Source organism: Corapipo altera, unplaced genomic scaffold (genome assembly GCF_003945725.1).
Source record: "Corapipo altera isolate COAL_440 unplaced genomic scaffold, ASM394572v1 61281, whole genome shotgun sequence".
NCBI classification, from domain to species: domain Eukaryota; kingdom Metazoa; phylum Chordata; class Aves; order Passeriformes; family Pipridae; genus Corapipo; species Corapipo altera.
Window position 1 is genome coordinate 5,857,809 of NW_020884921.1, and position 24,167 is coordinate 5,881,975.

General features: G+C 37.5%; 1 long non-coding RNA gene across 1 annotated transcript; it reads left to right on the forward strand.

Moving 5' to 3' along the window:
* Window positions 1–257: 257 nt before the first annotated feature.
* Window positions 258–2,654, forward strand: LOC113953564. The gene is made up of 3 exons (XR_003529920.1): window positions 258–335; window positions 683–942; window positions 2,604–2,654. It is a non-coding gene; the product is annotated as an uncharacterized LOC113953564 (long non-coding RNA).
* The last annotated feature ends 21,513 nt before the right edge of the window (window positions 2,655–24,167 follow it).

Below are 24,167 nucleotides of genomic sequence, written 5' to 3' on the forward strand. Positions count from 1 at the left end.
AACTTAATTCTTCAAAGACTGAAAGAAACTGCTGTTTTTCTGTTTTAAAGATTACTAATTCATCTTTAATTTATGCCATTAAAACTGGGAATAGTATGGAAGAATAAAAATGTAGCTATGTGTAATTAAAAAAACCCCAAGAACAACCAACAAACAACTCAACCTTAGGTAAGGAATTGGACTTGCTAGCAAGAACTTAAAAAAATAAAATCTCTTTTTAAAATCTATTATCAATTTTGACTACTGTTTTTTTCCCCAAAGGGTGTTATTCTTTCAAGTTTTGAAGTGAAGCCACTGGTAGTAGTTTCAGTAAGAGAATTTTGCCCTGCTACTAGGTAAGTAAAAAGAAAACCTGTCTTTATTCTTGTTTCTATGTTTTTGGTTTTTTTTTTCAGTTTTGATAACAGTGGGACTATTCATATGGTTAAGAGCATAACTGAATCAGGCTCTCAGTTTATTGTTACTGTTTTATATCAAACAAAAATATTTCATATATACTTTCTGCCACTTTTACTAGTACTTTAACCTTTACAGTTGTCTAGTTCATTTATTACAGTAGATGTGAATTTCTGTTATCTGAGAAAAACTACCTGATGTTCACATTCTTTGATAATCAGACTGCACCACGACAAGTTGCTTCACGTTCCACTGGAAACTTTTTATTTTATTTTTATTTTTATAGGTGCAAAAGACAACTTCTAGCTGAGACAAGCTTTGCACAACTCCTGACTCAATCTGGTGGGACTCTGCCTGTGAGATGAGATGGAACACTTGCTGCTCAAGCACCATGAAGCTACTGGGTTGAATTTGTTTGACACAGAGTATAACCAGACAGGGACACAGAGTCAGACCTGTAAATTATTAATTCAGCCACCAGCAGCTAACTCTGCCCCTGCATTTGACTAGCTCTTATCACTGAGCTCACTGATCACAATTATGAAGGTTTATTTTGAAAAAGTGTCACTTTTTTTTTTAAACACTTAGAGATGTATAAGTGTACATTATCTCTTCTGAACTCACAATTCATGAAAGGATTTCAGAAGATCAGACCTACAAGTAAACTTATAGTTCCTTCTTGAGTTTGATTATATTATAGTTTGAGATCAATGGTACAATCTTGCTTTGAACTCATGTAGTAAATAAACTTGAAAAAACCCTCATTGTAATTAGTTTTTTTCCCTTACCCATAACATTGTCTGCAGGATTAGGCTCAATGTAGTAATTTATTGAGTACTTATGCAAGTTGCTGAGCCCTCTGAGCTCCCACAGATGTCAGCTGGATTTGAATACTGATGGCTGAATTAAGTATCACGAGAATATTAAAAACAGGGTTTATAAATCACTCCTTTCCCTTGTTACTGATAGTAGTTATTGCCACTTATCATATTGAGTATTTCTTTATTTAACCTGAAATTGTCACTGAATGCACAGATAGATTTACATCTGACATTGTGTTAATGAAGAACTATCTTATGAAAAAAGATAACTGTCTTATAAGAAGCCCTGTAAACTACCCATACTACTTCTGTCAGATGAAAGTAAAAAGGAATTAGGTAACCTATTCCTTAATTTTCAAATAAAAATGACCTCTCTCAAAATTGATGGAGAAATAAATAATCATGGGAATCACGAGGAAAGCTTATTTTATGACTTTTCTTTTTAGTGTTGACTAGGAAGGAAATAAATGTTAATGGTAAAAAATGTTAAGTATACTTGATAATAGCTTATACATATATTTATAAGCACATACTATTTAATTTTAAGGAGAAAAATCAGCAATTCCCCAATATTGCAGATATTTGAATATGATTTTTTTAAAATTTTTTTATTTAAAATTTTCAATTGGTTGAGCTAAGACGTGCTAATTATACTCGTAAGAGATATATTAATTTTGAACCCATATTCTAAAGTGACTGTAAATAAACACCTAATGTGGTGTTTGCCTTTTTAAGTGGTGACTTCAGATAAAATATTTTGGGGATTGTCTGGTTGTTCAGCCCAGAAAAGAGAGGCAAGAAAGGAGCAAAAGGAAAAAGTATTTGACAGTCTGTTCACTGCAGTTTATTTTACTGAGGCTTAACATGTCAGACCTCTGGAATATTTTATTAGCTTCAGTGGTAAGCAATCTCAGGCAGAGTTGAATTAGCAGAAACTAGATGGGTTAAAAACAAGAGAGAAAATATCAAACTTCGATATTTCAGAATTTCGACATGAGCTGAATTTCCCAAGAGTCCAGGAAAGCATCCCCTCCCATCATTCCCTCCCCACCCACTGCCAGTTGACAGCACTTTCATGCATCTTATTCATGAATTATGAGCTGAAATATGTGAGGCAGTGACTCTTTAGAAGATGGAAATTAGAAGAGTGTCATGGAAGTTCATTGCACTAGGATCATTCTTAGGATCTGGCCTTTTGTCTGCTTGCTTGCTTTGTAACTAGGCTTCAGTGATTATTGCAAAAAAAGAAAAAAAACTAACTACTCCACAAAATGATTAAAAAAATACCAACTACCCCACAAAAACCTACCCCCTCTAATTCCAAACAAATATTTATGTCAGTGTTAAAACACATTCTACTCCTCTTTTTATTTTTTTTTTCCACAGATGCTGTGAGACTTGATGGCAAGAGACTAAGAAGAACAGGTATCATTCGCATGCATGAATAGTTATAGGAACTGCAACTCAAGCCCATCTTTACCCATGATCACTGGGAAATTGCTTGCTTTCAGGGAAAAGTAACACCAACTCCATTACTAGTTGAAGCTTAACAGCAAAGCTTGATACATGTATGTGATGAATCTGTCAAACGAGTAATTAAAAAGAATAAATATGAAAAATTACCATAACTGAGATGTTTTGATTGATACTGCAATTATTAATATTAATATTTGTTGATTAAATACTTTCCTCTAATTTCTGCAAGTAAAATGTTCTTCTCACTGGAATTGATGCAATGATGGTACATGATGCAACACTGCATGCAAAGAGTTGTGGTCAACAGCTCACTGTCCATATGGAGACCAGTGGCGAGTGGTGTCTCTCAGGGGTCTGTACTGGGGCTAATACTGTTCAACATCTTAGTGACATGGACAGTGGGATTGAGAGTGGCCTCAGCAAGTTTGCTGATGACCCTAAGCTGAGTGGTGCAGTCACACACTGGAGAGAACAGATGTCATCCACAGGGACCTGGACAGGCTTGAGAGACAGGCCTGTGCCAACATCATGGATTTCAACAAAGCAAAGTGCAAGGTCCTACACCTGCGTTGTGGCAATCCCAGATGCACCTACAGATTGTCTGGAGAAGTGATTGAGAGCAGCTCTTTGGAGAAAGACTTGGGTGTGACGGTTGATGAAAAACTCAACATGATCTGGAGTGTGTGCTTGCAGCCCAGAAAGCCAAACATGTCCTGGACTGCATCCAAAGGAGTGTGACCGACAGGTAGGGGACGAGATTCACCCCCTCTACTCTGTTCTTGTGAAACCCCACCTGGAGTACTGGGTACAGTTCTGGTGCCCCCAACATAAAGACATGGAACTGTTGGAGCAAGTCCAGAGGAGGGCCAAGAAGTTGGTAAGAGGACTGAAGCACCTCCCCAGCAAAGAAAACAGGCTGAGAGAGTTTTCTGTTCATCCTGGTGAAGGTTGTATAGAGCCCTCATAGCAAACTTCCAGTATCTGAAGGGGACCTACAGGAAGCAGGATAGGGACTGTAGTGACAGGACAAGAAATAATGGTACAAATTGAAAGAGAAGAAATTCAGGTTACATATTAGGAAGAAATTTTTCACTGTGAGGATGGTTAGACGCTGGAACAGGTTGTCCAGCAAGGCTATGGATTCCCTAACCTTGGTAGTGTTCAAAGCCAGGTTGGCTAAAGCCTTGAGCAATCTGGTTTAGTGGCAGGGAGGGTTGGGATTAGATAATCTTTAAGGTTCATTCCAACCTCTTAGCATTCTATGATAGTAAGATTCTATGATACTACTTGCAAGAAGGAAAAGATATTGATTGATTTCACTGAACATTGCGCTTACAAATTGACTTGCACTGTATACATAAAAATTAACTATACAAGCTGGAAGTTTTTCAGTTTTCAAATAATAATTAATTATAACCCTTTTGACTTGCAACTTGAAATGTAACCTTTAACTTTTTGATAACTTAAAACCCTAGGTCACAAATTAAAATACAAAGGTTTGTACTATGAGTATAAAGAAAATAACAAATCCGTATAACTCAGTTTGCCAGGTGACTTTTGAGCATGCAGCATTTTCTGACAGCTAATTGAAAAACATCTGTGGACACAGACTTGGCAAAATGACTGTTGCTGCCTTCTGCGCCTTGATTTTAGGATTGACAGAGTGCTTGTAACACTTGGAAGGTTACCCCTACATTAATTGTTGCTTCAACAGGATCTTCTAAAAGACTGTAAGTTAATATTCTTCCTGGTAGTGATTTATAAATGTGCTTTTCAGCAGAGGTAATAATCTTATTAGCTTTTGCACAAGATAATCGTTGCTACAGCAAGTAATTAATGAATTTTATGAGATTGTTGGATTCCTAACTGTCATGGGAGCTGCAGACTGCATGCGCTTGGCAATGCATGCATCACCACATGATGACTAATGAGGCAAGGTAAAGAAATCAAGAACTTTTTCATTCCCTCAACATGTAGTTGATTGCAGATATAAAATCATTGATGTACTTGCCAAGTTTCCAGGATCTGGTCATGATTTATTCAGACTTTGACAATCAGGAGTAGGTCAATATTTTTAAGATGGTCAGATTCAAGGAGACTGGTTAATAGATAAGTAGAAGTATTGCTTGTAAGTAAAAAATTGAATACATATTAAAAATGAAATTATTATTTACAGCTTGCATTTTTAGGTCACAGTTGTTCTCCTCTGAAGAAATAACTAATGACTATGGTTCAAAATCCCTAAACTCCATCTGAGTGACTTTATAATGAGACACATAAATTCGTAAGAGCTATAATTGAAAGAACCATGGCAATCTGAGAAAATAATACAAATGACTCTCCAATTGTGGGTGACATTTTATAAGACAAAACTGTTTGAATATTTGTGAAACTTTACTTGTGTTCTGCATATAATGCAATCAATCAGACCTATAAAATAAAAAATATATAATAAAAATATATAATATAAAATATATAATAGAAAATAAAATATATAATAAATATCTGAGGAAGAGAACGAGGTAGCATGTCAAAATATAAAAGTATACTTAGGAAAATTAAAATTAGTCTGGTAACATGACTTTCTATTTTGTTGACACATAAGAAACATTTAGAATTATTTGGTTTATTTGTATGAGGTATCAGGTAAAGTTCAGGTTTGTTGCTGTGCATTAAATTTCTTCTCAAGAGGTGTATATATTTTCTATGAAGTGTATTTTTAAATATATGTTTCTCACAAAAGGGATTGTTTTTTTCACCACTGTGGCCTTTGGAGACCCAGTAATTACACGATGATAGTCTTCTACCTTATGTTCAGTATTTGACTTGTTGAAATAAGAGCTGAAGAACTAACCGTCACACACCTTACTATCACAGAATCTTCTGACTCACAAGGACCATTGAGCCCAACTGTGAATGACCTGTATAGGGACTGAACTCACAACCTAGGCATCATCAGTACCATGCTCTAACCAACTGAGCTAGTCTCAGGGTTGATACAGTCTCTCACAGTATCCCTTAGGACAAAATGTTCAGCATGCAGCAGAATAACCATGTTATATATAATGGGTGAGGAACTGGCTCATAGGTTGGGCAAAAGGACTTACATCTAATAGGGTGACATCAGGCTGGTGACTGGTTGCTAGTGGGGTTCCAAGGGGTCCTATCTTAGGTCCTGTGCTCTTCAACATCTTCATTAATGACTTGGATGCAGAACTCAAAGGAATACTAAGATTGCCAATGACACTAAAGTGGGAGGAGCTGTCAATCAGAGAGGTCCTGCAGAGAGACCTTGACAAATTAGAGAGCTGGGTAATCACCAACCGTATAAAGTTTAACAAGCATAAGTGTTGGATTCTGCACCTGGGTTGGGGCAAATCTAGATCTGTGTATAGACTGGGAATGAGAGGTTGGAGAGCAGTGCCATGGAAAGGGATCTGGGGGTCCTGGTCGATGGCAAGTTGAATATGAGTCAGCAGTGCCCTGGCAGCCAGGAGGACCAACTGTGTCCTGGGGGGCGTCAGGCACAGCATCATCAACCAGTTGAGAAAGGTGATTGTCCTGCTCTGTTCTGCACTAGGGCAGCTCAGCTTGAGTCCTCTCTGCAGTTTTGGCACCACGATATAAAAAACCCATTAAACAACTGGAGAGTGTCCAATGAGGATGGTGAAAGGCCTGAAGAGGAAACCGTATGAGGACTGGCTGAGAGCACTTGGTTTGTTCAGCTTGGAGAAGAGCAGACTGAGGGAAGACCTCATTGTGTCTCAACATTTTCATGACAGGAAGCGGAAGGGCATGCACGGATCTCTTCACTCTTGTGACCAGAGTGAAGAGATTTGAGGAAATGACATGAAGATGAGTCAGGGGAGGTTTAGGTTGGCTCAGTTTGGCTTTCAGAAAAAAGATTTTCACTGAGAGGGTGGTTGAGCACTGGAACAGGTTCCCCAGGGAAATGGCCATAGCACCAAGCCTGACGGAGTTCAAGAAGCATTTGGACTCTCAAGCACCTGATGTGATTTTTGGGATGTCCTGCTCAGGCCTATGAGTTGGACCTGATGACCCTGATGGATCCCTTCCAATTCAATATATTCTATGATTCTATGGTACTGTCTTATCTTTTTAGATAAAATTATGGTTTGAAAAGTTACTTGATGGACCATTAACTGGAAGAGACATCTAAGCTGGCATCATAAATTAAAGCAAGTTCAGTATTTTTCTGCAAGTTCCTTCCTTTTCCACCTGCTCTTCTAGAGCAAAAAGCTATTGAGTTTCCCCCAAGGTATTTTTCTGTTGGATGATTGCAAGTGAGTGTTAATAACCATCTTTCACAGAATCACAGAATCACGAAATATTTGGGACTGTAAGATAACTCTGGAGGTTTTCTTGCCAAATCTCCTTGCTCAAACAGGGGTGCCTAGAGCCAGTTGCCCAGGACCGTGGCCAGATGGTTTTTGTATATCTACAAAGATAGCGACTACACAACCTCTCTGAGGAACCTGCGCCAGTGCTTGGTCGTCTTTGCTGGGAAAAAGTGTTTGCTGATGATCATATGGAGTCTCCAGAGTTTCTGCGTGAGCCCATTGCTTCTGGTCCTGTCACTGGGAACCATTTAAACCACTACCTGGCTCCATCCTTCCCCTCCAGTGTTCAGATGCATGGGTAGGATATCCCTGAGCCTTCTGTTATCCTGGTTGAACAGTCACAGCTCTCTCACTCTCTCCTCACAAAAGAGTTGCTCCATCCCTCAATCATCTTGGTGACCCTTCATTGGACTCTGACAAGTATTCCCATGCCTCTCTTTTACTGGGAAGCCCAGAACTGAATCCAACACTCCATATGTGGCCTAGCCAGTGCTGAGCAGACAGGAGGGATCACCTTCCTCAACCTGTTGGTGATACTTTGCCTCATACAGCCCAGGATACCATCAGCCTTCTTTGCAACATGGGCACATTACTGACTCACATATATTGCACCTCTGGAACTGTAGTAGCATAGATACAAAATATCAGAGAACTGGATTTAACAAAATGTGTTAAAAGCGTGGTAGTTAATAATATTTCATTGTAATTATTGCACAAATAAGACTTAGTTTTGGGTCTCTGATTGTTTTGGCTGGAGTTCAGCCATTGATTCCCTCATTCAGGCTGGGCGCTGTGTTCAAGGAGACTCCTCAGTCACTTGCTCTTGATATGTTTCAAAGATTCCAACCACTGCAGTAAATTCTTCTATCTGAGATAAGACATTGTCAAAAAAGACAGCAGCTTTCTCACACACATATTTTCCTTTCGTTTCACTAATTTCATACATCTGAATCCACCAAGAGTGTCAGAGCTGAATCCCCAAATGTGGAGGATTCGGTCTATTTCCTCACCAGATTTAGACACATGTAATTAAATTATACATGTTAAAAAAAATCATATAGTGGCTGTATTATATTTACATTCTTATCTGAACACAACTGATATTGGGATACTATAATGAAATCCAGAATTCAAACCTTCATGATGGTTATCATGTTAAAAAGTTTATAAAATAAATCTATCAAAAAAGGTGAAAACCAGGAAATGTCACTTATACTGCTCTTTAGGGACCAAAGCTTATACAGTAGCATTTCATGTCTCAGTTTCTCCCATGTTTTCCCTTCCATCTTCATGGCCAATCTTTGCAAACAAAGATTTGGGAAAGGTCTTTACCCTTTGAGCCTGCGCAGTGGATTTTTTTAGGTGAGACACAGTGTGCACTGAACTGAGCCCACCCTTTAATCCTAAGGTTCATCTACCGGGGCCAAGAGAGTTGAGCCTCCACTGATAGCTAAATTTAATATTTAGTAGACTTTAGGCAAACTCAACCTCAAGACACAAGTAAACCACAAATCAGCATTTCTTCATAGGACATTGCTTTTTTCAAGCAAGGGAGTAAGCTGCAGGGACCAGGTTGGACAATTAGACTTCCCCAAAAGGGAAAGCATGACCCCATCTTAAAAAAGGAAAATAAGGAAAACTTGGGAACTACAGGACAGTCAGTCTTATCTCTGTACACAGGCGGCAAGATCATGGAAAAGATCCTCTGGGAAGCTATGCCAAGGCACATGGAGTTGATTAGTGACAGCCAACATAGTTTCACTAAGGGCAAATCACTCCTCACAAATTTGGTGACAAATTCTATGATGGGGTCACAGCAGTGGTGGCTGAATAAACAGTGACTGATGTCAACTACCTGGACTCATGCAAAGCATTTGACACTGTCCCACACAACACCCTTGTCTTTAATCTGGAAAGGCATGGATTTAACAGATGGACCACTCAGTGGATGGGGAATTGACTGGTTGGTCACACTCAAAGTGTTGTGGTCAATGGGTTGATGTCCAAGTGGGGCCCAGTGTCAAGTGGTGTTCCCCAGGTGTTGCTATTGAGACCGGTGCTGTTTAACCTCTTTGTTAGAGACAAGGACAGTGAGATTGAATGCACACTCAGCAGGTTTGCTGACAAAACCAAGCTGTGTGGTGTGCTCACATGCTAGAGGGAAGGCATGTCATCCAGAGGGAAAAGGACAGGTCTGAGGGGCCTCTGTGAACATTGTGGAGTTCAATAAGGCCAAGAGCAAGGTCTGCACTCAGTCACAGCAACCTCAAGCACAAATACAGGTTGGGTGGAGAACAGATTGACAACAGCTCTGAAAAGAGTGACTTTGGGGTGTTATTGGATGAGAAGCTCAATGTGAGCTGGCAGTGTGTGTTTACAGCCTGGAAAGCCAACTGTGTTCTGGGTTGTGTCAAAAGCAGCACCCGCAGCAGGTCGAGGGAGGTGATTCTGTCCCTCTACTCCACACTGGTAAGACCTCACCTGGAGAACTTGGATCTCTGGCACCTCCAATATAAGAAGGACTTAGACCTGTTGAAGTGAGCACAGAGGAGGGTCACAAAGATGATCACAGGACTGGAGCACTTCTGCTATGGAGAAAGGCTGAGAGAGCTGGGGCTGTTCAGCCTGGAGAAGAGAAAGCTCTGGGGATATCTTAGAACCCCTTCCAGTACCTAAAGACTGGGCTACAAAAGAGCTGGAGAGGGAATTTTGACAAGGGCATAGAGTGATAGGATGAAGAGTGATGCCTTCAAACTGAAAGAGGACAGGTTTATGTCAGATATTAGGACAAAATTCTTTACTGTGAGTGTGATGTGGCCCTGGTAAAGGTTGCCCAGAGAAGCTGTGGGTTCCCCATCCCCGGAAGTGTCAATGTCAGCTTGGATGGGGCTTTGAGCAACCTGATCTAGCAGAAAATGTCCCTGCCCATGACAGGGGTTGGAATAAGATGATTAACTTCCCTTCCAACTCAAACTCTTGAGTCAGTGGTTCTGACAATTATTCTGTTTTGTAATTCAAGGCATGTGATTAATGACTGGGAGCATGGTGGGGAGGAGGACGATTCAGATTCATAACACAAGGAATAACTTAACCTTTTTCAGCCAGATTTTTTATATATAAACACTGAGGGAAAAAGGTATATATAACTGTAGAAGAAAGCTGTGCAGCCAGAGAGAGACAGATGAGCCAAAATTTGTTTATATTGAGGGGTGGCTGGCCTTTTCATCTGTATCTGAGTTTTATCCATTACCTTTATTTCACTGAGTTTTGCTGTTTTCCATTGGGTTTCATCTGCTAATGAATACAACACTGAACCGGTCTATCCATCTGTAATATGTAGTGTCTCAATATTTTTTTCTTTAATTTGCAAACCTAATTTTTCTTTTATTTCTTTTGATTTCTGTACACCAGATAGAAGCATCATCTGATTTAGCTGCCCAGATTGCACTGGGAAAAAAAAAAAAGAGAAAAAGGAGTAAAATGATGTTTGTGAAGATCCTGTTGGTGTATGTTTATGCTGTAATTACTAGTTAATAAAAGAGTATAATAAAATAGAATAGATTGGAGTAGAATAGAAGGGAATAGTTCAGTGTGAAGGGGCCTATAATGATCTCCTAGTCCTACTGTGTGTGATATATATGATATATAGATAGATAGATATATTGTATATATATAGTCTCGTGGCAACCAGAGACACTTGGAATGTACTTCTAACTTGACCAGTTCACTTTGTGAATTTGGAGTCCTTTCATGAACTCTTGACAAGGTATGGGCATCTCACAAAACTCAGTAGTGGTGCTCATTCATCAGTAATAAAAATACCTGCTACATTTATGTGGAATTTTCCCTGACTGACTGTGACTGTGTGGAACATTTTATAGCATGACACATATTTGTAAAGCTGCTGAAAACTAAAGAAGCAATTTGTTTGCACTCTTTTACTTTACTCTCAACATTACTGTTGAAGAAATGTTTAATTAACCTTTGCAGTTAATGTCAATGTTTTTATTGCATTCTTCAGCTCCCAATGATGCCTAGTGAAAACTCTTGATTTCCTTCACTAGAGAGGCAGAGTGAAAAATGATGAATAAGACTGAACTGTGGAGTTTTTCCTGCCCTGTGGTAGACAAGCAGACCCCAATTTTTACTCGTTTCGATCTATGATACAGTTGATGATGAGCTTGAGTTGCTTTCTTCTGCTTTTGTTTAACTGTCTGACCCATTCCTCATGTAAAAGCTGTTTTCCCCATACTCCATCTCTCACTCTGTCTGATGAAGACTGTTCAGTCACAAAAGGCATGTTTGTAGACCTCTAATTCAGGAAAAATTAGTAAAATCATTGTTAAAAGATCTAACACAAAATAAATGGAAAGACTGCCTTCAGCTTTTAAATCAGATGTTCCTTCCCCTATGCACAGTACATTGTCCCCAGACCTCATCTTTGGGTTTATTTGTAATTCTGTAAATTTATAGGACCAGAGGCTCCTATTTTTTAAAATAAAAAAGTACCTGTGTTTTCTGGCTAAAGAGAGGACTTAACTTCAATGGTTGAGATAGGCTCAATAGTTAAAATAGGCTGAATAATTAAAAAGAAGAGGACAGACACACTGTGACTATGTTTCAAGATCTACGTAGCACTGTCCATAACTCGTTACTTTTTAGTAGCTTTATGAATTGCTTGTTGATTTAGTATCCTGTTTATATACAGGTGTTAAAAGGTACAACTATATCATCAGCACAGTTGCCAAACTTCGTTGGAGACTCTTCAAAGCTATTGATTAGCTGTGGAAGGAGTCTTAAACGCATCTTGAATGAGTACATCTGTTCCTCTACGTTCATAGCCTGTGCATAGCCAGTGCCTTACTCTGTCTACCACCTTCATACAGTTTCTCTGGATAAAGATATGCAGGCAGGCTGGCATGTTTCATAAAGCACAAATATCACTAAAATAATGGAAAAGATAGGACTTCGTATTCTGCTTCAATGCAAGATGTTGTAAAGTATCACCTGTGATTATATCATGTTTGTATGTGCTCATATTTGTAGAAAGAAGTATTTGTTTATACCCCAAAAATTGACTTTTGAGGAGGTGATGTAACACCTGTCCTGCTAACTTTATGTAAACACAGACAAACAATAATAACACTTATCTTTTAAATTCATGGCACCGTTTGAAACTTAGGAATTCACAGTTACCTGTGTACTCTGCATTTCTAGAAGAATTTCAGAACAAGAACATAAAACTAAGTAAGATGCATACATAATTTTCGGTTAGAAATAGACACTTGATTTTCAGTTTTTTTTTTCTTCTCAGTTCTTAGGAAATGGAGACTGATGTTTTTTTATGTCTCCTGCTAAAGTATACATGTTACTAACTTTTGCTTGGGATAGAATTCATGGCTACACACAGTGTTCAAAACAGAATTACTGACTAGTGCTGCTAATTATATCTGTAGGTACAAACAAAGTTTACAAGCACTTGGTAGAGGAAAAAAATTTCAATAATTGTTATAATGACTGAAAGATATTTTAAAATACCAGAACACTTTTGTCTATTGATTGAAGAAAATAAAAACTTCAAACAAGTTAGTGTTTTTATGTAAACTCCACATATTTATGAACATTTATTCCTTTTCATATTCCAAGTATAAACTTTTGGCACTATTGCACAGAGAGGGAAGATGCATACTTGCTCTGGAAATTTCTCACCTGGGGAACATACTCTAAAGACACTCTTTTCATAGCTTCAGTATCAGCAAGGGAATTGAGGAAGATAAAATTGAGGAGACAGGCATTTTTAAACTGTTTACTGAGATGCATACATGTGTATAACCCAAGTGCTTTCCCCACTCCTCCAACTGAGACAATAGTCTTTCTGGGCTTTTATCTATCAAAATAGTAAGAAGTAGACTCAAGTCTCAAAAAGCATCCAGAAAAGGCCAAGTAATTTGTGTAGTTCAAAGGACATGGTTCAACTTAGAAAATAGGGTGACAATGATTCTGTGAGAAGTCTTGATACTCAAACTAATTTACTTCATCCTTTAACATTTAAAGAACAATTTGTATGTTTTTGTTTTTAATTTTTTTTTTAGTATATCTGTCCACTATTTGAGGTCAATATTCGAAAGAAATAATTACAAAACTATTCTCATATCTACCTGAATTTCTTCATCAGATTGGTTTGCCAAGGGTTCATGCAGAGTATACAGCCCAATATTTACACAAGAGAGATACAAATTCAAAGAAACATTCAACCTGAAGGTTTCTTATTTCCTTGAATGTTCAGCTACATTCACTGAGCTGAGTTTGTGGTCTTAGATTCCTGAATATCTACCACACAGCCTAATGAATTACAGGTGAGTTTCATGTTGAATAATGTTACTACTATAAAATGAAACACTGAAGGACCCTCTTAATCAAATGACTTTATAGTTTTTTGAAAATTTGGCATTAAAAAGCCAAATATCTTACCACCTAAGGGAAAAACAACGAACCACGCCCTACCCCGCAAAACAAACAAATAAAAAACCTCTAAAACCCAACAAAAAATGCCTCATGCAATTTCCCCCTCCTGTCATATACCCCTGAAAGAGAAATCAGAATTCACACTGTCTAACCAAGTCAAGAGCTAAATGTATTTTTGTAACAGGAATCTGTATTTTTTAAATAACATATCTAATTGTCCAGTGTTTAAATTACTTGCTAATTAATTTTATTTTTAAGATAGATTAAAAAAAATTATTTGTATTATAATGAATCCAGTGTTTGGCATTTTAACCCACTACTTTTAGTCAATATCTGAAATGCTTACAAGCACAGGTAAGAAGAATATGGTTGGTGCTGTAGAGTACCTTTTGAATGTCTAAATAGTAATCAATACTAAGAAATTAGGTATTGACTAAAATACTTTCATAATAAGTAATTATTGGTTTGCTCTTTTGAAAATTAGACATTTTCACTGTGGGAATAAAGAGCAAATATATGGTCACAAAATTAGACTCTGACCTTTTCATACAACTTTCTTCTTTCTATGAAATCAGTAGGTTTAAATATGGTTGCACAGCTGTATTGTACTCTAAACATCAATTTTTAATTATTTTAAGGTCAAGTTTGTAACATATGTGATTAGTACAATCCTTCAGAACGCTGTTTTTGTTACAAGATTTTCAGCTTTCTCAGGTTACACTCCCAATACTGCTGACCTTCACAACGTGGTGTCATTGCTGGTCAGCATTTCCCAAAGTATTCAATAGTTGTCCAATTACCCTTTTGCTGGTATCTTTAGTAAAACTTCCATGGACTCAGAAGGAACTGGGTTGGGTCAGCAAGGAGTAGTGCCAGAAATTGCCACTGGAAATAGCCATTGCCTATTTGAATGTTCTGGCCACTCATTTTGTCCACAGTTCACCCAGTCTAGGCTGAAAGGTGTCTCAACCTGGAAGCTTGCAGCATACAAGCTTAGACTATTTTCCATTTTGATGTTGGTAAGTTTTTGGTTTTCATAGTCAAAGTGAACATTTTAACTGTCAAAAAAAAGAGTCCACTCATTTTTGTATTAAACTATAGATCTTTTACAGACACATACAAAAGTGGAATGAGTATGGGGAATTACTTTGGATATATACTGCCTTTTATTGGTTTGTCAGTGGTAAGGGTTTATCATATCATGACAAGGTGTTCCACGTGCTTTGCTAGAAAAGTAATAAAATTGCTTCATATAGCTAGCAGATGCCAACATTTCAGAAATGATCCTCAAATGAACTCTCTGATTGGTCTATTTTATCAAGTGGTGCACTGCCAGCTCATTTGGCAAGGAGAAAGGGACCACAGTGCGTGGCAAGAGATAAGCTGTACCTTTAGACTTTGTCTAAAGGTGATATGAGGTATGGATTTAAATGGAAAAATTCAAATATGTTTTTAACAGAAACATGCTTTTCCAAACCCTCCAATATAACTGAAATGAATGAGACCTAAATGTTTTGACAAGAAGTGAGTTAAAAAAAAGGGAATTATTTTTAATTTTTTTAAATTTTTTTTTCCTCATTGCTCCAACACAGTGCATAATTCTGGGAGCTCTATTGAGTTGCTATAGGACACACTGACTCCCCTGAATGCAATATGTCTATCACATTTAGTGCCATTGTCTGGGGACCTCACTGGAGATACAGCACTCATCTGTTTCATAGAACAGCTGGGAAAGGCAGGGATGGTCACAGAAAAAGAGGTTGCAATAGTGGAAATGACTCCTGTAGCAGCAGCTTTATACTAATATAAGAAGAATCAAGGGAATGTAGTAATTTTCTTAAACTCTTAGAATATAGTATGAGAGTTAGGCTTGAGAATTTATTGCTTTTACTGGTTTCAAATATAAAGAAGCCTTGATGGTATATAGATTGGAGTCACCTCCTTATATCCAAGTTTTTCCACCAAGTTTCTTAGTCCCTGATCAGAATGCCCCAATACAGGATGCATCTGACTCTAAATATATGCATTGTCCTTTACCTAATATTGAAATTAATGTGACTATTACCACCTACCTCATTAAAGTACTTATGACGCAATATTTAAAACTCATAACTTCTCGTGTTAATGTGGGAGGTGCCTCCTGTCAAACATGAATAGCTCAGGGAAGGTAACACATGCTGAATATGTTGCATTTATAAGTAATGCAGAAATACTGAGTTCACATTTCCTGCTTGAATGTCATAGCTTATCATCAGAAGAAGATAACCCTACTCAAGCTAATCCTTTGATACTTCTAGTGGCTTGCACCAGCATTAATTATTTATCTCTTGCAATAAGCATTTCCATAGCCATTTTTAACAAATCTGAGCAAATATGTCTGATTGGTTTGATGTAATTGCAAGCAAAATTGTAATGCACAATGTCAGTGTAATTCTCTGAAACACTGCTGACATTGGAGTCTATGAACCTATGAGATTTTAACAAGGACATAATTCCATTATTTACAGGATAAAATTTACAGGAGTTTGTCTCAGTTTTACAGCATCTGTGTAGAGCATATGACGAGCAAATTAATTCAGTGTATTCACAATGTGCACCAAGACAAGAGAAGCCTCTCTTTTTCCTCCCTATTTTCTGCTGACACCCAAATAAAACCTGAAACCAAATTTCTATATATTAGGTGCCCAGCTTTTCAAAGCTTTTTCAAATGTTTTGTATTTACTTCTAGATGCCTGACCAATGCTTTCTGAAGTGGTTTGTAGCAAGGAAGTAAAATACTTCATATATGCTTGTGGTTTGTATACTTTTACATATCTTGCCACTCTTCTACAAAAAATATTCTGAATGAGTTACAAATGTAAAAAAAACCCACAATCAATTAATAAGTTAGTGAAAGCTTTATTTTATACTTAAGCAGGTACTTTCTGCTGGAGTGATGTCTGTTAGTGAGTTCAGTGTTTATGCTTCTGTGCTGCTTTGAGCTGAGTACAGGTAGAAAAGGAACCACAGCATAATTCAATAAGGAACCCCTAATTTGCTGAAGGCAGTATACTTGGAAGTGCCTGCTGAATGTCATGCTATGGAAACAGTGTTGTGGCATATGCACAAACCAGTAATTGCCCACTATTTAATTTTGTTTAGCGTAAGCAAAGAAAGTATAAGGTATCTTAGGTGTAAGATACTGTTGAATACTGTACTGTATTTACAGAAAGGCAGCCTGAGAGACAACTACAGATGCTTACACTGTATCTACTGGCCTTCTATTATTTTGGATATTTGCAGAGTTAATGGGATGATGTATTGAGTGTCAATTCTGGGTTTGTTTTCACTTTTTAAAGATTGAAATGCACATGAGAATGTTTTGTTTCTGCACTGATAAGATTACTTATGATTTAATTCAGTGGGGTCCATGCCCTTTTAGAGACACAGATGGCTGAGCCACGTAGCATGTGCGGCTGTGGCCTTAGCCCCTTTTTGGAAATGTCTTCCAGTCTGTGTAGTCTTGAAAAAATACTATTGTTATATTACCAAAAGAAATGAGAGTTGCATGTGTTGAGATACAGGTCATGAACTTGCATATTCTGTGTGCTTTAAAGCTGACCTATAAATATAAGCTTTGTCATCTTCTTATTTCTGACGGGTATTCTTCTAAGATGCAAAGAACATATAGAATCACCTTCTATGCTCTTCATGAGTACGAATAGGGATATTTTTATTTCTAATAAAATTCAACCCACTCTAACTACTTCTGAATTAAAATAATCTGATTAAAGTATTTTGACTTTTGCTTTAACTGTCTGTTTATCACAAACAAGCCCCAAACCTGAAGCAGAGTAATGTGTGCATGCAAGATGCAATTCCTGAACTTTAATGTCCAGAGGCCACTGGCCTGATACTGACTGAGATACTATGATTTTTAATTTTTTTTATTCTGTCTGGGTATAGTTATAACTGTCAAGCTAAGTCTAAATGCACAGAACCAAACTTGCTCTTTCCATTCAGGCCTGAAACCCTTTCTCTGTAAAGGAAGAAAGAGATTAAACTTCATTTGTTCATTAAAGGTGACTTTATGGTGGCTATAAAGGAAATTGGTGGAAAGAAATAATGACCTTAGCAACTATACTGGATGTCTGTAATCCAGTATAAGGCAAACTGTTTCTAGCAGTTCAATTTTATCAGGGAAGGATGCACTGAAAACCAATATCAGCCTGTCATGGTTATCAACCTGATCTTGGCTAAGCAGATGAAACCCTCTTTGTGCCACTTGATTTGTGTGAGCTGAAGTGCTTTGCATGGAGAATTGTTTTCTGTTAGTAGTAATTTTGGCTTGCAGAATTGCTGAGCCTTAGACATTCAATGACTGAACTGCCCTTGTCCCAGTTTTCAGCTAAGGTAGAGTTAATTTACCTATATAATGTTACCAAAGAATGTAGAGTTGTATACTCATCTAAATTTTCCAGGTTAATCCTGAAGTTACCACCTGATCTGCAGATGCTGTCTGACATCTGGAGCAGTAGGTTTAGAGGAAAGAATTTGGTTTGCTTTTTTTTTCTTTTTTTTTTTTTTTTTCTATCACTGGACCATTTTGTGACATTAATTGTTTATTTGCACAAATCTAAACCTGATCTTGAATTGGAGGATCTGGAAAAATCCAGAAAAATCCAGTAAAACCCAGATCTCTATTTTACCAATAACTTTTCAAGAAAAATGGGCTACAATAGCAATCTTCAAGGGGACAATGCTCCTTCATCTCCAAACTGTTACTCTGGAAAGAGAGTTATGCGAGTCTTTCCCTACCCTGATTTTATTTTAAAAACAGTAACAGAACTTTTGGTTTAGTCACTACAATTTCATCTTCTAATACTCAAGATGATATCACTCAATTCAGACATCAAGAGGGAGTCTCTCTGCCTGCCACAGATAATATAGAACTCAACCTGTTCTTTTTATGGGCATAAAGAATGGATCTAACAGGTTGTTTAAAAATCCTATTTCCCCACTGATAGGAGTATGAGAGCTTGTGAATGGCTTGTCAGCTAGATCTAGCCCTAACACTTTTAATTATATTAGTCATTTTTAAGTACTTTTGTTATGTAATGCGTAAGAAAAATCCTTGGATCAAAGAATCGTAGAAAAAGGGTAGAGAAAATAAGCTTATTTGAGCTCTTCAAGGGCAAAGAGCCAAAGGTTTATTAAAATGAAATTCAAATCTACTGCTTTCTTTTTTTTTCTTTTAGTAAAAATATTATCCACTTGCTGAGAAAATAATCTGCTATTTTTTTCCTGATGTGTATTTTTTGTTCCAAGGGGTTATGGCTGCACAAGGCTCTGTAAGAAGTGTACAAATTAGGCCAAGCTTCACTTCCAAAGCAAGTATTTCTAAAGGAAAGTATACTAAGAGTAATAACCTAAAAAATTAAGAGTATAACAATGAGATAATAACAAGGAAGAACAGTGCTAAATTATCACAACAAACTTCAGAGTTGAAACCATGCCTTGCATAAAATTAATGAAAGCTTGGATATGACATATGGTGTCTTCTTCTCTTTAAACAGGAGGTATTTTGGAAATTGTGATGTGGGAGTGTGTCCTCTACAGACTGATAGTATTGTAATAAATTGCATCGTGGGTGTGTTTAGATCTGAGTGCTACAGACTAATTGCAACGTATTGAGCCGCAGGGTAGGTGTTTTTAAAAGCTACTTTAGTTCTGAAACATTTTAATTCAAAGTTTGCAGTAGGTGCCTTTCTCGAGAAAATGCTGTGTGATACTGCAGTAGATTTATCATTAGGGTCAAGGGACAGGCACTTGGCTTCTGCATTCCCTGGCCAGGTCTAGTAATTATGACTGAGATACAGAAATGTGTGGTTTATGGTAGGAAGTGCTATACCAGACCAGACTTCTGTTGTGACGCAGGGTAAGGTAAAGAGTTTGGAGAAAGATAACTAAGTCCACTACAGAAGATTAGAGAATAACCTAATTATGTAAAAGTATTCCTCTTGAATTGACATTGTTTTTTCTCTTTCTGTACGATACGTAGCTAAAAGTACAAGACTGTGTATGGAGAAAAAGGAGTAAAGTGGTTCAAAATGGTTCCCGCTGTGAAATACTCTCCATTCTAAAAGGCCAAGAAAAACAATGAATTAATGAAGGATCTACTCCATAAGCTTATGTTATAGTTTGTATTTTTTTCCCAAATCTGTTTTTCAGAGGTGGCTGGACAAGGTATGTGAGCGTCAAATAGCAATATTTGGTGACTGTGAAGGGTAACAATGTGCTGGAGGATGGTGTGTCCTTCAGAGGAATACCCTACGCTCAGGGACATCCAGGTACAAATTGTACTTTCCTGTAGAAGCTGTGAATTATTGTTTGACTGAATGTTTCACCACAAGGAAAAAAAATCTTACTTCTCAACATTTGCAGTTAAATTATCTTAATTTCCCATTATTTTCCTAGTATTTCCTATTGCTGTCTTCCCATATTGCCTTATATATTAACTCCCGCACCTCCCAAGGCTCTCACAGCTAAGCCATTTTGCAGCTGAATACGACTTCCTCTCCCATATGAAACTTTGTTGCAAGAGTTGTAAAATACATGAGGAAAAGGGAAATTTGTATTTCTGAGCATTTAATCAAGGTGCTTGCAGTCCTTTTTCAATGTTGCTTATGTCCAGCATGTAAAAACCAAGTCTGTGGTACATGAAGGCCACTGAGGTTGTTCATGAGGGACAGAGGAAGAACTTAGACAGATGTAAGACATACCATTAATATGGAGTAATTTAAGGACAGTATAATAAAAAAGGCAAAACATGATGGTATTTAATATGTGCTGAATGTCTCTTCATGCTGGAAGACAAAATATGTTTTCAAAAAAAAAGAGGTGGACTAAGACCTGAAAGGTTCTCAGTACATTTTTTCTGCACTTGGGAAAATGGTTTTGGTAATTTGTAACCTGCTTTTGGCACTTTCATTGTGATTTCTTATAAGGAGAATAATTAAAAATAGAAAGGTAGGGATAAGGAAGGAACTGCAGTGGTCTCCAAACACTGTAAATCAAATTTCAGCATTGTACAGAAAGATACAGGCGAGACTTTAATTTTTACTGGAAGATCTCACTATTTTTTTTAGCTACTGTTCTAAATGGCTGCAGCGTCCTAAACCAAGTAACTTCCATTGTAAGTTTAGAAGAAAGAAGAATTTATGAAACAAGGAAAAGTACACTGAAAAAGGAATATATTTTTCAAGCTTTCTTCTTGTGAAAAATGAGTTATATTGTAAAAAAATCCTAAATATTTTTACTCTCACAGGAAAAAAATGATGTTTCAATTTCTCTGATCTTCAGTAGGATAGGAGAATTCACCCATCTCTAGACTGATGAAAGAGGCTTCATGTCTTCTCAGCTGCATGATCTGTGATGCAACTTAAATGTCACTTTTCCCCATGAACACTATTTGTCTCACTATTTGTCTCACCATTTGTCTCACCATTTGGCTTACCTTTGTTTCTTTATCTGTCACTAAGAGAGGGCTAGTTGTTCTTGAGGTATGAAAAGTGCTATATATGTTGAGTTTAGAGTGATTTTGCCACTTGAAATTTTATATCTTATGTGTTGTCAAACATTAACTAACTGATGACTCTCATAAGGAACTTGCGGCCTTGAAATCTAACCATTTTCACCCATTCCTTTGTTACCGGAACATGTATATTTTTCCATGTCTGAGTGTATAGTCTACCTGGTATTCTAAAATAGAAAGTAAAAGCAAAATTCTCCTGTTAAACTTGTTGCTTTAGTATTCTTTGACAGCTCTAAGCGTCTGTTCTTTTCTACAGCCTCATATAAAGATGTGTTTAAATGAAAGTCGGTTATTACAATATTGGATTGAAAGAGCTTTACAAGCACAAATTGTTTTTCTTGAAATCGTCCAAGACAAAAATACAGTATCTCTCTCTGAATAATAAATAAAAAGACTATATAGAATGCAGAGAAACATAATAAGAACTCCTTTCCTCAGAAAAACCTTCTGTACAGTTCAGATTGTTTTAGAAGCAAATTGTGAAGCTTAACAATCGCATTGTCCATGTAGGGATGCTTTTGTTCATTTTGATATACTGAAGACCCAAAACTAGCTCCTGCTTGACTGTACTGTTTTAGGTGAGGTATTTTTCCCCAGTTGCTTTATTTCACAGTATTTACTCGTCCTTCTTTTCCCTAGGCATCATTAGTTTGTGGTAAGAATAATTGCATATCTTCCAGTTTCTTTTCACAACAATCAGTTCTTGGGTAGTACCTAAAATGATTCTTGTTTTCTAATTCCAGTGGTGTCTGAAGGAGGCAAGAATGGCCTTCTGAGCTGTTAGACTCTGAAATGAAATAGTAAATCAACTGCTGATAAGACATATATATCATATTAAACACAAGGAATCCACCAGAAAATCATTACACTAAAAAGCGACAATGTTGATTGATTAAAATGGTATGGGCTGGATAGTATTAAATCACAGTGAGTGATGTGACATTATGATTTTACATATCATATTTCTGTCAAGACAATGAAGGTAAAAGGCATTGTCATCAGATGATAACGGACAATAAGAGGAATCCTGATGTTAGATTTATTACTTGGTTTAGATTTAGAAAGAAGTAATTCTTGTCTTGTGCCACTTATAAAATGACTGTAAATTTAGTGATGATGTAAAATTCAAAGGCAGAACCACTTATAGTTTTGACAAAGTGCCAGCTATAAAGTATTTACTGTTCTCAGTGGTTCTGCCTTGCACACTTAAATATTTATCAGAAATATGAACTCTTCTGATAAATGTTTCTGATCTTTGCTTTGGATTTTTTTTAATATTTAGATTTTTCATCAGAAGACGACCTCTCATATTTCACAATAGTAACAATCTTTTGCTCTTTTTTAAATTAAAAGGATGAAAATACATTATTTTTCATAAAGTACATTCTCAGAGTATTTATTCCTTAGACTGTGAAGTGCATAATATTTAGAAGACCCCATTCCTTTTGTTTCTGATGATCATTTATAGACATAATTGGTGTCATGAATACTAAGGACAGTCATAACTCACATGTGCTTTTCAAGGCAACAGTCACAGAAGCCTTGTCACTGCTCATGTGCTCTTATTTCCTCCTGCTGACAGATTAAATTTTTTCTCACATTGTTATTGTATTTACTATCAATATTTGTGACCGGAAAAGCACTGGAACACATGCATTTGACACCTGTGACATTTCTCTGGAGTGAATCCTGAGGAGGCCATGAAGATGCTCAGGGGGCTGGAGTACCTCTACTATGGAGACAGGCTGAGGGAGTTGAAGTTGTTCAGCTTGGACAAGAGAAGGCTTTGAGGAGACCTTAGAGCCCCTTCCAGTACCTAAAGGGGTTAAAAGAGAACTGGAAAGAGAGTTTTGACATGGGAATTTTAATGGACTGATGGGACAAGGGGTAATGTCTTCAAACTGAGAGAGGGTAGGTTTAGGTCAGATACTGGATAGAAATTCTTTACTGTCAGGGTGGTGAGGCACTGGCACAGGCTACCCAGAGAAGCTGTGGATGCACCATCCTTGGAAGTTCAAGGCCAGGCTAGATGGGGCTGTGGGCAACCTGACCTTGTGGAAGTTTGTCCCTGCCCATGGTAGGGGGGGTTGGAACTAGATAGTCTTTTAGGTCCCTTGCAACCCAAAACATTCTGTGGTTCTATAATTGTACCCTCTACTGAACTGTCTGCCCCAATGAGCTTGTGAAACAAGAAGAGCCATCATAAGCAAGTGCTGATTTTGTGTGTCCAATGCAGATCCTGAAGGCTTCATTTTCTTTTGATGTGATTACAACAAAGTTAGAGGAGTGAGACCAGATGAAAAGAACCCAGATATGAAATATTGCTGCAGACCTCTAGTCAGTGGTGAAAATGCATAAAAAGAAGAAAGGGCAAAAACTCTGCAGATGTCACTGAAAACGTCTGCCACCACACCTGACTTCTCAAGGTCTGCTTGCATCCTGTGCTACTGGGAATAACGCTGTGAATTCAATTATACTAACTCCCAAATTGGTTCAGAGTAGTAAAGCAATGGCCTAATTTTGGCTTCACTGTGGCTGTGAAACTCCTGTTATCCCCCTTACCACCCTCTCCCCCGGCCCCCCTGCCTCCTCTTTCAAGATTTCATTACTAGTTTAGCATAGGATATAAGTGACAGACCATTGCCTTTTATACCAGATGACTACAAAAGTATTTAGCTGCAGAGGATTAATTTTTTCACATTCATGGTCAGGGAATGTGAGACTGACTTACATTAAATTTCCCATGCCATTTGGCTTTCTGAGGCCTGTGCAGTGAAAATGAAAAAGTTTCCATGGCCTGGATGAATTTCTGATGAATAGATAAGGCTGTGTGCGGAGCAGAGATCTGTGACCCTCTGCAGCTTGCAGTCATCCACTCTACAGCTTCTTTGACATCAAAGGTTGCAGATTGTTTTGAATGAATAGAGCCCTTGCAAATCGCGTCTGCTAATCACAGAAGAGCTGGGTAGCCGTCATCTTAAAAAACTAAGAGTTTGTGAATTGTGGCAGATTATTAAGGTCTTCTTAAGGTACTTCGTCAGCCTAAATCCATAGAAACTCCAGTTGAAAGTTAGC